The 10,853-nt window shown below is 42.1% G+C and overlaps 1 non-coding gene across 1 annotated transcript; it reads right to left on the reverse strand.

Annotated features, from left to right (window-relative positions):
• Positions 1–9,856: 9,856 nt before the first annotated feature.
• LOC129563658 (U5 spliceosomal RNA) lies at positions 9,857–9,971 on the reverse strand. The gene has a single exon (XR_008687398.1). It is a non-coding gene; the product is annotated as a U5 spliceosomal RNA (small nuclear RNA).
• Between the last annotated feature and the right edge of the window lie 882 nt (positions 9,972–10,853).

Here is a 10,853-nt window from a genome sequence, read left to right on the forward strand (position 1 = left end):
AGATAATGGCATCTGGTCCCATTACTTCATGGGAAATAGATGGAAAAGCAGTGGAAACAGTGTCAGACTTTATTTTTTTGGGCTCCAAAATCACTGCGGATGCTGATTGCAGCCATGAAATTAAAAGACGCTTGCTCCTTGGAAGGAAAGTTATGACCAACCTTGATAGTATATTAAAAAGCAGAGACATTACTTTGCCAACCAAGGTCCGTCTAGTCAACGCAATGGTTTTTCCCGTGGTCATGTATGGATGTGAGAGTTGGACTGTGAAGAAAGCTGATCGCCGAAGAATCGATGCTTTTGAACTGTGGTGCTGGAGAAGACTCTTGAGAGTCCCTTATACTGCAAGGAGATCCAACCAGTCCATTCTAGAGGAGATCAGTCCTGGATGTTCATTGGAGGGACTGATGCTAAAGCTGAAACTGCAATACTTTGGCCACCTCATGCGACTAGTTGACTCACTGGAAAGAACTCTGATGCTGGGAAAGGTTGGGGGCGGGAGGAGAAGGGGACGACGGAGAATGAGATGGCTGGATGGCATCACCGACTCTGTGGACATGAGTTTGAGTGAACTCTGGGAGTTGGTGATGGACAGGGAGACCTGGTGTGCTGTGATTCATGGGGTCGCAGAGAGTCGGACACGACTGAGCGACTGAACTGAACTGCTGCTGCTGCTGCTGCTGCTGCTATGTCACTTCAGTCGTGTCCGACTCTGTGTGACCCCATAGATGGAAGCCCACCAGGCTTCCCCATCCCTGGGATTCTCCAGGCAAGAACACTGGAGCTGATATTTAAAATACCTATCACACAAACACCAAAAAACTAGCCTTTCAGCTTGTATTGGCATAATGGCTAGAGGTAAGTTAGGATCCACATGGCAAAGGGAATGTTCCAATCTGAAGAGCAAGTAGTGAGATCCTGGTAAATTTTCAGGCTCCCTGTGGTACCTAGAGGATGAGGTATCCGTTTCTTCTTCTGTAGATAGATGTGGCATAACCTGGATCTCACCTACTTATCTGTGAGTAGAGCCAGACTTCTATTTATGCAAGCAATGAAATAAGAAGAGCACCAGCAGTTTCTTTGGCACAAGCTATATTTGTTCCCCGCCCTCCATCTTTTCCATGCTTATTATAATAAGGACAAATTCCTATTGATAGATACAAATTCACAACTGTTTCAAAAATCTGTTTTTAAATTGAATTGCCATATGGTGACCCCTTACAATGTAATTGTTTCTGATTCATTATCCCCGTGCCTTCTTGTACTTGGCTCCATGTTTCTCTTCTCTATCTCTTTGGAGGGCAGATTTTCATAGAAAATTGTTGGGTAAGCCATCACCACTCTTCCATGAAGCTACATTTAAGAGGGGGAACAAACCTGACTCTATGTTATTAATTTAGAACAGACTCTAAGTTTCCTACAGGGGGAGCCAAAGAGAGGAGACTAGCACTCCCACAAATCCATAAAAATTGAATTGCCAGCTTGAACCCTGTGTATTTATTCATTCAACAAATATTTATCTGACAGTTATCATGTAAAAGCATTCTGTTAGTACTAGGAATAGAATGGTAAGCAAAATAGACATACTCTGCTGTCATGGAACTTAGTCTAACTGGAAAAAACAAAGTTAACAACAACAAACCTCCCTCACAAACGCATAAATAATTATGAATTATGTTTGAAGTGAGAAGAGATGCCTGTATGATAAAATACATTTTAGCTGAGACCTGAAGGATGAGTAAAGAATTGCTTTCTTTGAGTTGCAAATCTGGAGAGAGGGAGAAAGTGGCAAATAAAGAGAAGTCCAGGGAAAAGCAATAGGGGGTGGAGATGGGAGAGATTTCAGGGTTAGAACCCTTGCTAGGGTTATACTGGGTGAGAGTGTCATAGTGTGCTCCGAGATCTTGATGTATCACAGCTAGTCCAATGGATGTTTTTTTCAACAAGGCTGCTGGCTCACAGATTTTCCCTCCCTTCTTTTTCATCATCTACTCCTCCATTCAAATGAACCTGCCTTTGTCACAGCCTCTCAGGCTGGGCTTTATTTCCTCAGGTTATAAGTGGCTGACATAGTAAATTAACTTCCACAGATGAGAAAGGCCATCTATGGCATCTCCAGAGAGGTCCATTCCTTATGAACTATGAGTACTGGGCTTCTGGAAACAATGCTCTAAAACACTGTGACTTGGTGAAATCTGAGTTTCAGCAGGAAGGTTTGCAAAGAACATGGTAGACTATTTTTGGGCAGTTGGCTCACAATGGATGTCCCCACATAGAAGTTCTGTTGTCAGACTACACAATCTGTTTAGAATACCTGTGCACACTGAGAGCCAAAAAGATATATTTATTGAACACATTTAACTGAGAGAGAGAAGAGGGAGAAAGACTGTCAATAGGCGAAGATGAAGGGAGGTGGCGGGCATCATGGGCGCTGACGAGGCACTGTGGCAGCGCTGTGCGAGGCAGGTATTTGTAGTGCAATAAGAGCTTATTCAGAATTTCTTATTTCCTGGAATCCATAGTTGCGTTTTGCAACACAGCATTTCCTGGGCTTTTAATGTCAGAAGGGAATTTGTTTCTTAGCCCTCATTATGTGCCTTCTGTTCTTCCTAATTATGAAGACATGCCCTTGAACCTCTCTGTTAGCCTCCTCTAGTCAAATAAAAACTTCTTTATCCTTAGTATTTCTTTCTCCTGATAAAACAATCTATAGTTAGCTGTGAGAGATAGATTAATTAGTTTTTCAGAGCACAGTATTACTGACTCCAACTGGTATTTTGCGTACTATACAGATGCTGTATTCTTGAGTCATTAGGGCTTCTGAGGGTAGGTTTGCAGATGAGAGTAATTCAGCTCAGTGATAGGAATCTGTGCAATTATTTTTTTTTCATCCATGATTTTTTTATTAGAGCATAATGCAGGAGACCTGGATTCGATCCCTGGGTTGGGAAGATCCCCTGGAGAAGGGAACGACTACCCACTGCAGTAGTCTGGCCTGGAGAATTCCATGGACTGTATAGTCCCTGGGGTTGCAAAGGGTCAGACACGACTGAGCGACTTTCATTTTCACCTTCTGGTGATTCACAGCATTGTGTGAGTTATAGGCATACAGCAAAATGATGAGGTTATACATATATGTTCTTATTTTAAATTCTTTTCCATTATAGGTTATTATAAGATAGTGAATGTAGCTCCCTGTGCTATACAGTAGGTTCTTATTGTTTACCTATTTTATATATAGTAGTGTGTACCTGTTAATCCCATAATCCTAATTTCTACCCCCAACACTTTGGTAACCATGTTTGTTTTCTGTGTCTGTGAGTCTGTTTCTATTTTGTAAATAAGTTCATTTATACTATTTTTTAGATTCCATATATAAGTGATATATAGCATTTGCGTTTCTCTAACTACTTCACTTAGTGTGACAATCTCTAGGTTCATCCACGTTGCTACAAATGAAATTATTTCATTCTTTTTTAAAATATAAATTTATTTATTTTAATTGGAGGCTAATTACTTTACAATATTGTATTGGTTTTGCTATACATTGACATGAATCTGCCCTGGGTGCTCTTATTCCTGAACCCCCTCCCACCTCCCTCCCCATCCCATCCCTCTGGGTCATCCCAGTGCATCAGCCCCGAGCATCCTGTCTCATGCATCGAAACTGGACTGGCGATTCGTTTCACATATGATAATATACATGTTTCAATGCCATTCTCCCAAATCGTCCCACCCTTGCCCTCTCCCACAGAGTCCAAAAGACTGTTCTATACATTTGTGTCTCTTTTGTTGTCTCGCATACAGGGTTAAGGTTACCATCTTTCTAAATTCCATATATATGCCTTCAGTTCAGTTCAGTCGCTCAGTCGTGTCCGACTCTTTGCGACCCCATGAATCACAGCACGCCAGGCCTCCCTGTCCATCATCAACTCCCGGAGTTCACCCAAACTCATGTCCATCGAGTCAGTGATGCCATCCAGCCATCTCATTCTCTGTCATCCCCTTCTCCTCCCACTCCCAATCTCTCCCAGCATCAGACTCTTTTCCAGTGAGTCAACTCGTCGCATGAGGTGGCCAAAGTATTGGAGTTTCAGCTTTAGCATCAGTCCTTCCAATGAACACCCAGGATTGATCTCCTCCAGAATGGACTGGTTGGATCTGTATTGGTGTTTTTCTTTCTGGCTTACTTCACTCTGTATAATAGGCTCCAGTTTCATCCACCTCATTAGAACTGATTCAAATGTATTCTTTTTAATTCCTGAGTAATACTCCATTGTGTATATGTACCAAAGCTTTCTTATCCATTCGTCTGCAGATGAACATCTAGGTTGCTTCCATGTCTGGCTATTATAAACAGTGCTGCGATGAACATTGGGGTACATGTGTCTCTTTCAATTCTGGTTTCCTTGGTGTGTATGCCCAGGAGTGGGATTGCTGGGTCATATGGCAGTTCTATTTCCAGTTTTTTAAGGAATCTCCACCCTGTTCTCCATAGTGGCTGTACTAGCTTGCATTCCCACCAACAGTGTAAGAAGGTTCCCTTCTTTCCACACCCTCTCCAGCATTTATTGCATGTAGACTTTTGGATAGCAGCCATTCTGATTGGTGTGAAATGGTACCTCATTGTGGTTTTGATTTGCATTTCTCTGATTATGAGGGATGTTGAGTGTCTTTTCATGTGTTTGTTAGCCATCTGTGTGTCTTCTTTGGAGAAATGTCTGTTTAGTTCTTTGGCCCATTTTTTGATTGGGTCATTTATTTTTCTGAAATTGAGCTGCAGGAATTGCTTGTATATTTTTGAGATTAATTCTTTGTCAGTTGCTTCATTTGCTATTATTCTCTCCCATTCTGAAGGCTGTCTTTTCATCTTGCTTATAGTTTCCTTTGCTGTGCGGAAGCTTGTAATTTTAATTAGGTCCCATTTGTTTATTTTTGCTTTTATTTCCAATATTCTGGGAGGTGGGTCATGGAGGATCCTGCTGTGATTTATGTCAGAGAGTGTTTTGCCTATGTTCTCCTCTAGGAGTTTTATAGTTTCTGGTCTTACATTTAGATCTTTAATCCATTTTGAATTTATTTTTGTGTATGGTGTTAGAAAGTGTTCTAGTTTCAGTTTTTTATAAGTGGTTGACCAGTTTTCCCAGCACCACTTGTTAAAGAGATTGTCTTTTCTCCATTTTATATTCTTGCCTCCTTTGTCAAAGATAAGGTGTCCATAGGTTCGTGGATTTATCTCTGGGCTTTCTATTTTGTTCCATTGATCTATGTTTCTGTCTTTATGCCAGTATCATACTGTATTGATGACTGTGGCTTTGTAGTAGAGCCTGAAGTCCGGCATGTTGATTCCTCCAGTTCCATTCTTTCTCAAGATCGCTTTGGCTATTCAAGGTTTTTTGTATTTCCATACACATTGTGAAATTATTTGTTCTAGCTCTGTGAAAAACAGAGCTTGGTAGCTTGATAGGGATTTCACTGAATCTATAGATTACTTTGGGTAGTATACTCATTTTCACTATATTGATTCTTCCGATCCATCAACATGGTATATTTCTTTTTTTTTCTTAAGATTTTTTTAATGTGGACCATTTTTTGTCTTTATTGAATTTGTTCTAATATGGCTTCTGTTTTACCTTTTTTTTTTTTGCCACGAGGTAGGTGAGATCTTAGCTTACCGCCAAGGATAGAAACCTGCATCCCTTCCTTGCATTGGCAGAAGTCTTAACCACAAGACCACCAGGGAAATCCCCAGTAGGAATTTTCATGGAAATCAGAAGGCTGTTGTAAACATTTTTGGAAGAAAAAAGGATAGCCAAGTTACTCCTGAAAAGAAAACCAAAGAGAGGGATTAAGCCTACCACTTTCAAGTCTTATTATAAATCCACAGGAATTAAGATGTGTGATATTAGCTCAGGGATAGATAAGTCAGGCCCACAGAAGAGAATGGAGAGTCCAGAGTGTTGACAATGTTGATTGTGGTAACGATTTCATGGATCTGTACTTAACTCCAAACTCATCAGGTGTACACCTTAAACATGTGCAGAGTTTTGTAGGTCAATAATACCTCGATACAGTGGTTTGAAGAAAAAACAGTGAGCACAGAAACATTCCCACTCTTGTAAGGAAACTGATGTATGTCAGAGCTGTCACTGCAGATCAGTGGGAAAAGAGACAGCAATAAATAAACGGTGCTAGATGATTGTCAGTCATTTGGGGAGGAAATAAAAATGACCCACACTTCACACCATATAAGTCCCTTACATACAAATGAGTTCCATTCTGAGAGCACATTCGTAGGTCCAGTTTGTTCACAAGTCCAACAAAGTTAGCCTAGGTACCCAACTAAAACAGTTGGCTATATATAGTACTGTACAACTGAAGCAACTTAGCAGCAGCAGCAGCATATAGGTTTATAACATTTTTCACATGAATAATATATAGAAAAAACAAAAAAGAAAGAAAACTTTAATCTCACAGTATAGTATCATGAAAAGTACACTAGTACCAGCTACATCACCACTGCTGTTACATTTGCTTCCAGACATCCTGGGCTTGAAATAAAGCTACTGTGCTACTGTACCCTATATAGCACTCTACAGTAAAGTACACAAAAGCACAACCATTTGTAGAGGAAGCACACACACGACAATGTACCCCAGACACGGGAGCTAACTTATGTGACTGGACATGTGAACACACATTTGCATCTTTGAAAGTCCACAACTTGAAGGTTCATATGTAGAGGACTTACTGCACAAAAATTCAGTTCCAGATGAATCAAGAACTTAAATATGAAAGGCATAACTTTAAAGGATACAGGACTACCTTGGTGGTCCAGCAGTTGACTCCCCGCCTCCACTGCAGGGGGCACAGGATTAATTCTTGGTAGAGTAAGTTCTGTACTGCCCTGGTGGCTCAGATGGTAAAGAATCTGTCTGCACTGCAGGAGACCTGGGTTCAATCCCTGGGTTGGGATGATCCCCTGGTGGAGGGCTTGGCAAAACACTCCAGTATTCTTGCCTGGAGAAACTCTATGGACAGAGGAGTCTGGTGGGCTATAGTCCATGGGGTTACAAGGTGTTGGACATGACTGAGCAACTAAGCACAGCGCACAGAGGAAGTTCTACATACTGTGCAGTATGGCCAAAGAGAAAAAATTATATATATAATAAAAATATAAAGATATAGAAGTTAATAACTTGAGGCAATGAATTATTAAACACACACACACAAAAGCACAGAATCAGAATACAAGTTTTTAAAATAAGATCAATCTGACAATATTAAAATTTAGACCAGTTCACCAGAAGAGACTAAAAAATTGGACAGGGAAGCCTTAAACTGGGAGAAGCAAATTGCAACAATTAACCAGCAAAGAGTATGTATTTAGACTATGGAGGACTTCCCTGGTGACCCAGTGATTAAGAATCCACCGGCCAATGCAGGGGCTCAGGTTCCATCCCTGGTCTGGGAAGGTTCCACATGCCATGGGGCAACCAAGCTTGTGTGGCACAACTACTGAGCCTGTGCTCTAGAGCCTGCAATTCACAACACCTAAAGCCAGCGTGCCTGAAGCCAGCGTGCCTAAAGTCAGCGCTCTGCAATGAGAGAAGCCCCCACAATGAGAAGCTGCAACTAGAGTATCCCCCTGCTCGCAGCAACTAGGGAAAGCCCGAGTGGCAATGAAGACCCAGTGCAGCCATAAATAAATAAAAGCCAAAGTCTTACTTAAAAAATAAAGTCTCTAGAGTCTGGAGTCTGTATCAAAAACTACAACCACTTAGAAAATGACACTGCAGCGAAAGACAAGTACATGCATTTCATAGAAGAGATAACATGAATGGCCAAAATGTCTTTAAAAAGATGTTCAACCTCATTAGTAATTAAAGAAATGTAAATTAAAACTAACATATAATAACTTTATGACTATCAGGTGGGCGAAATTTAAAACCTGAATATACCAAGGACCAGTAAGGCTGAGAAACAATGGGACTATGCATAGGCCATTGGCGGAAGTGTAAATGGGTTCACTCGCTTGGGGGACAAATTGTTATACCTACCTGCCCTCAGAAATCTGTAACTCCATTTTATTCTTAGGGAAAGAAAGCCTTACACAGTCTCATTAAGAAAAACATTATTCTAATAACCAAACCTGTAATGAGAAAAACAGATAATCCAGCCCTAAAGCCATTAAGGGAGAATAAGATCTATAGTCGATTATACTTTGAGCTGACTTCTTTTTAGTTACAATCTGGTTGAGCGTTTTAAAAACAAAAGTCCCAATTAAAACATTTCAATCATAAAATACACCCTGGACTTCAAATTTAATACAAAAGAAAAAACAATAACCACTTTTTTCTGAAATTATTTAACTAACCAGCCCCTAAAATAATAAAAACCCCAAACAACTTCACTGCTCATAACTAACTTCATAGCTAACTGCTCATCAGAGAAGATTCAGTTCAGTTCAGTCGCTCAGTCGTGTCCGACTCTTTGAGACCCCATGAATCGCAGCATGCCAGGCCTCCCTGTCCATCAACAACTCCCGAGGTTTACTCAAACTCATGTCCATTGAGTCAGTGATGCCATCCGGCCTTCTCATCCTCTGTCAGCCCCTTCTCCTCCTGCCCCCAATCCCCCCCAGCATCATGGTCCTTTCCAATGAGTCAGCTCTTCGCATGAGGTGGCCAAAGAATTGGAGTTTCAGCTTCAGTCCTTCCAATGAACACCCAGGACTGATCTCCTTTAGAATGGACTGGTTGGATCTCCTCGCAGTCCAAGGGACTTTCAAGAGTCTTCTCCAACACCACAGTTCAAAAGCATCAGTTCCTCAGCACTCAGCTTTCTTCACAGTCCAACTCTCACATCCATACATGACCACGGGAAAAACCATAGCCTTGACTAGCCTTTGTTGGCAAAGTAATGTCTCTGCTTTTTAATATGCGGTCTAGGCTGGTCGTAACTTTCCTTCCAAGGAGCAAGCGACTTTTAATTTCATGGCTGCAGTCACCATCTGCAGTGATTTTGGAGCCCAAAAAAATAAAGTCTGACACTGTTTCCCCATCTATTTCCCATGAAGTGATGGGACCAGATGCCATGATCCTAGTTTTCTGAATGTTGAGCTTCAAGCCAACTTTTTCACTCTCCTCTTTCACTTTCATTAGGAGGCTTTCTAGTTCCTCTTCACTTTCTGCCATAAGGGTGGTGTCATCTGCATAACTGAGATTATTGATTTTTCTCCCGGCAATCTTGATTCCAGCTTGTGCTTCTTCCAGCCCAGCGTTCCTCATGATGTACTCTGCATATAAGTTAAATAAGCAGGGTGACAATATACAGGCTTGGCATACTCCTTTTCCTATTTGGAACCAGTCTGTTGTTCCATGTCCAGTTCTAACTGTTGCTTCCTGACCTGAAACCTGTAGGTTTCTCAAGAGGCAGGTCAGGTGGTCTGGTATTCAAATAATGAAAACAAACATATGGTTTCACATTAAGTCACTTGTGATTAGAAAAGCTGGACTTAGAAAAGGCAGAGGAACCAGAAATCAAATTGCTAATATCCGTTGGATCATCAAAAAACCAAAAGAGTTCCAGAAAACATCTACTTCTGTTTAATTGCCTACGCAAAAGCCTTTGACTGTGTGGAGCACAACAAACTGGGGAAAAATTCTTTAGGAGATGGCATCTTCACTTTAATTACTGGGGGTTAAACTACAATGCCTCTAATACGAGCGAAAGAAACACACACCTTAACAATTAAGTTCGCCCTCTGTCACTAGTAGCACTTTTCTTAAGGACCTCAAACAGTGACAACTGAAGTAAATAAAGCATTACAAGTCTTTCTCTAACCAGCATTAGTAGCCTTGCCGAAACAAGGCCTCAAAAAATTAGTTAAGACTCAAAATTGTTCCTCTCCACGGAAATCTTTAGTAAAAGGCGAAAGATTTATGCGATCTGAAGAGAAACCAGAGTATAACCTACAGCCTTCTCATTCTCAGCTCAGGTAACAGAAACTCCTAGATCAGTGATAGTGACTAGCTAACACCGAGAGCCAGTGCCTGAACAAACATTCCTACTTCACTCTGTCAACAAGGGTCTACTTTAGAAAGCACAGCTAAAGGAAAGCGTGACGCTTTGGCGTTTTAACCGAGCACGGCGGGCCGCGCGCGCGGTATGCAAATCAGGCCAGTGGGCGGCCTCTCCCGCGGAAGCGCGGGTCTGCGCGCGGCGCTGCGGGTCCGGGCTGGCGGCGCTGCCGGCGACATCCGCGCGCCGCACCCGGCGGAGACCCGGCTTTCAGGGGTTTTGTGTATGTGTGTGTCTGAGGTTGAGTTCTGTTACAGACTTTGCTGTTAAATTGAAAAAGAAAGAAGCAAGTGATTGGCACAAAATTCATGACCGTGGTTCCGCCCTTCGGTGGACTGAGGGTTTTCAAAGTTTGGCAGTTTCCTTCCTCTTGAACTGCGTGGTGGGCGCACAGGTGTTTTGTCTGTACCGTGCACGTCCAAGATGGACACTCTGGAATATTCTGCCGTTTGAGAAAACGTCATAGCCGTGTCCTGTTTAAAATTGGAACTTGGATATTCCCAGGGGTCCAGTGGTTTGGGCTCTAGCTTTCACCACTGCTGGTTCCTTTCCTGGTGGGGAACTAAGACCCCTCAAACTGTGCAGACAAAAAAACAACAACAACAAGGGCGGGGGAGCCTGGTGGGCTGCCGTCACGGGGTCGCACAGAGTCGGACACGACTGAAGCGACGCAGCAGCAGCAGCAGCAGGGTTATTTGACAAGTTACTGACTTGAGTTAAAGCCTCACAAACAGCCATTAATTGGGCATCCGAAGTCCAGCCTGACCATC

The sequence above is a fragment of the Moschus berezovskii genome, chromosome 9 (genome assembly GCF_049115385.1).
Source record: "Moschus berezovskii isolate FMDL1 chromosome 9, NW_MosBer_1.0, whole genome shotgun sequence".
NCBI lineage: Eukaryota > Metazoa > Chordata > Mammalia > Artiodactyla > Moschidae > Moschus > Moschus berezovskii.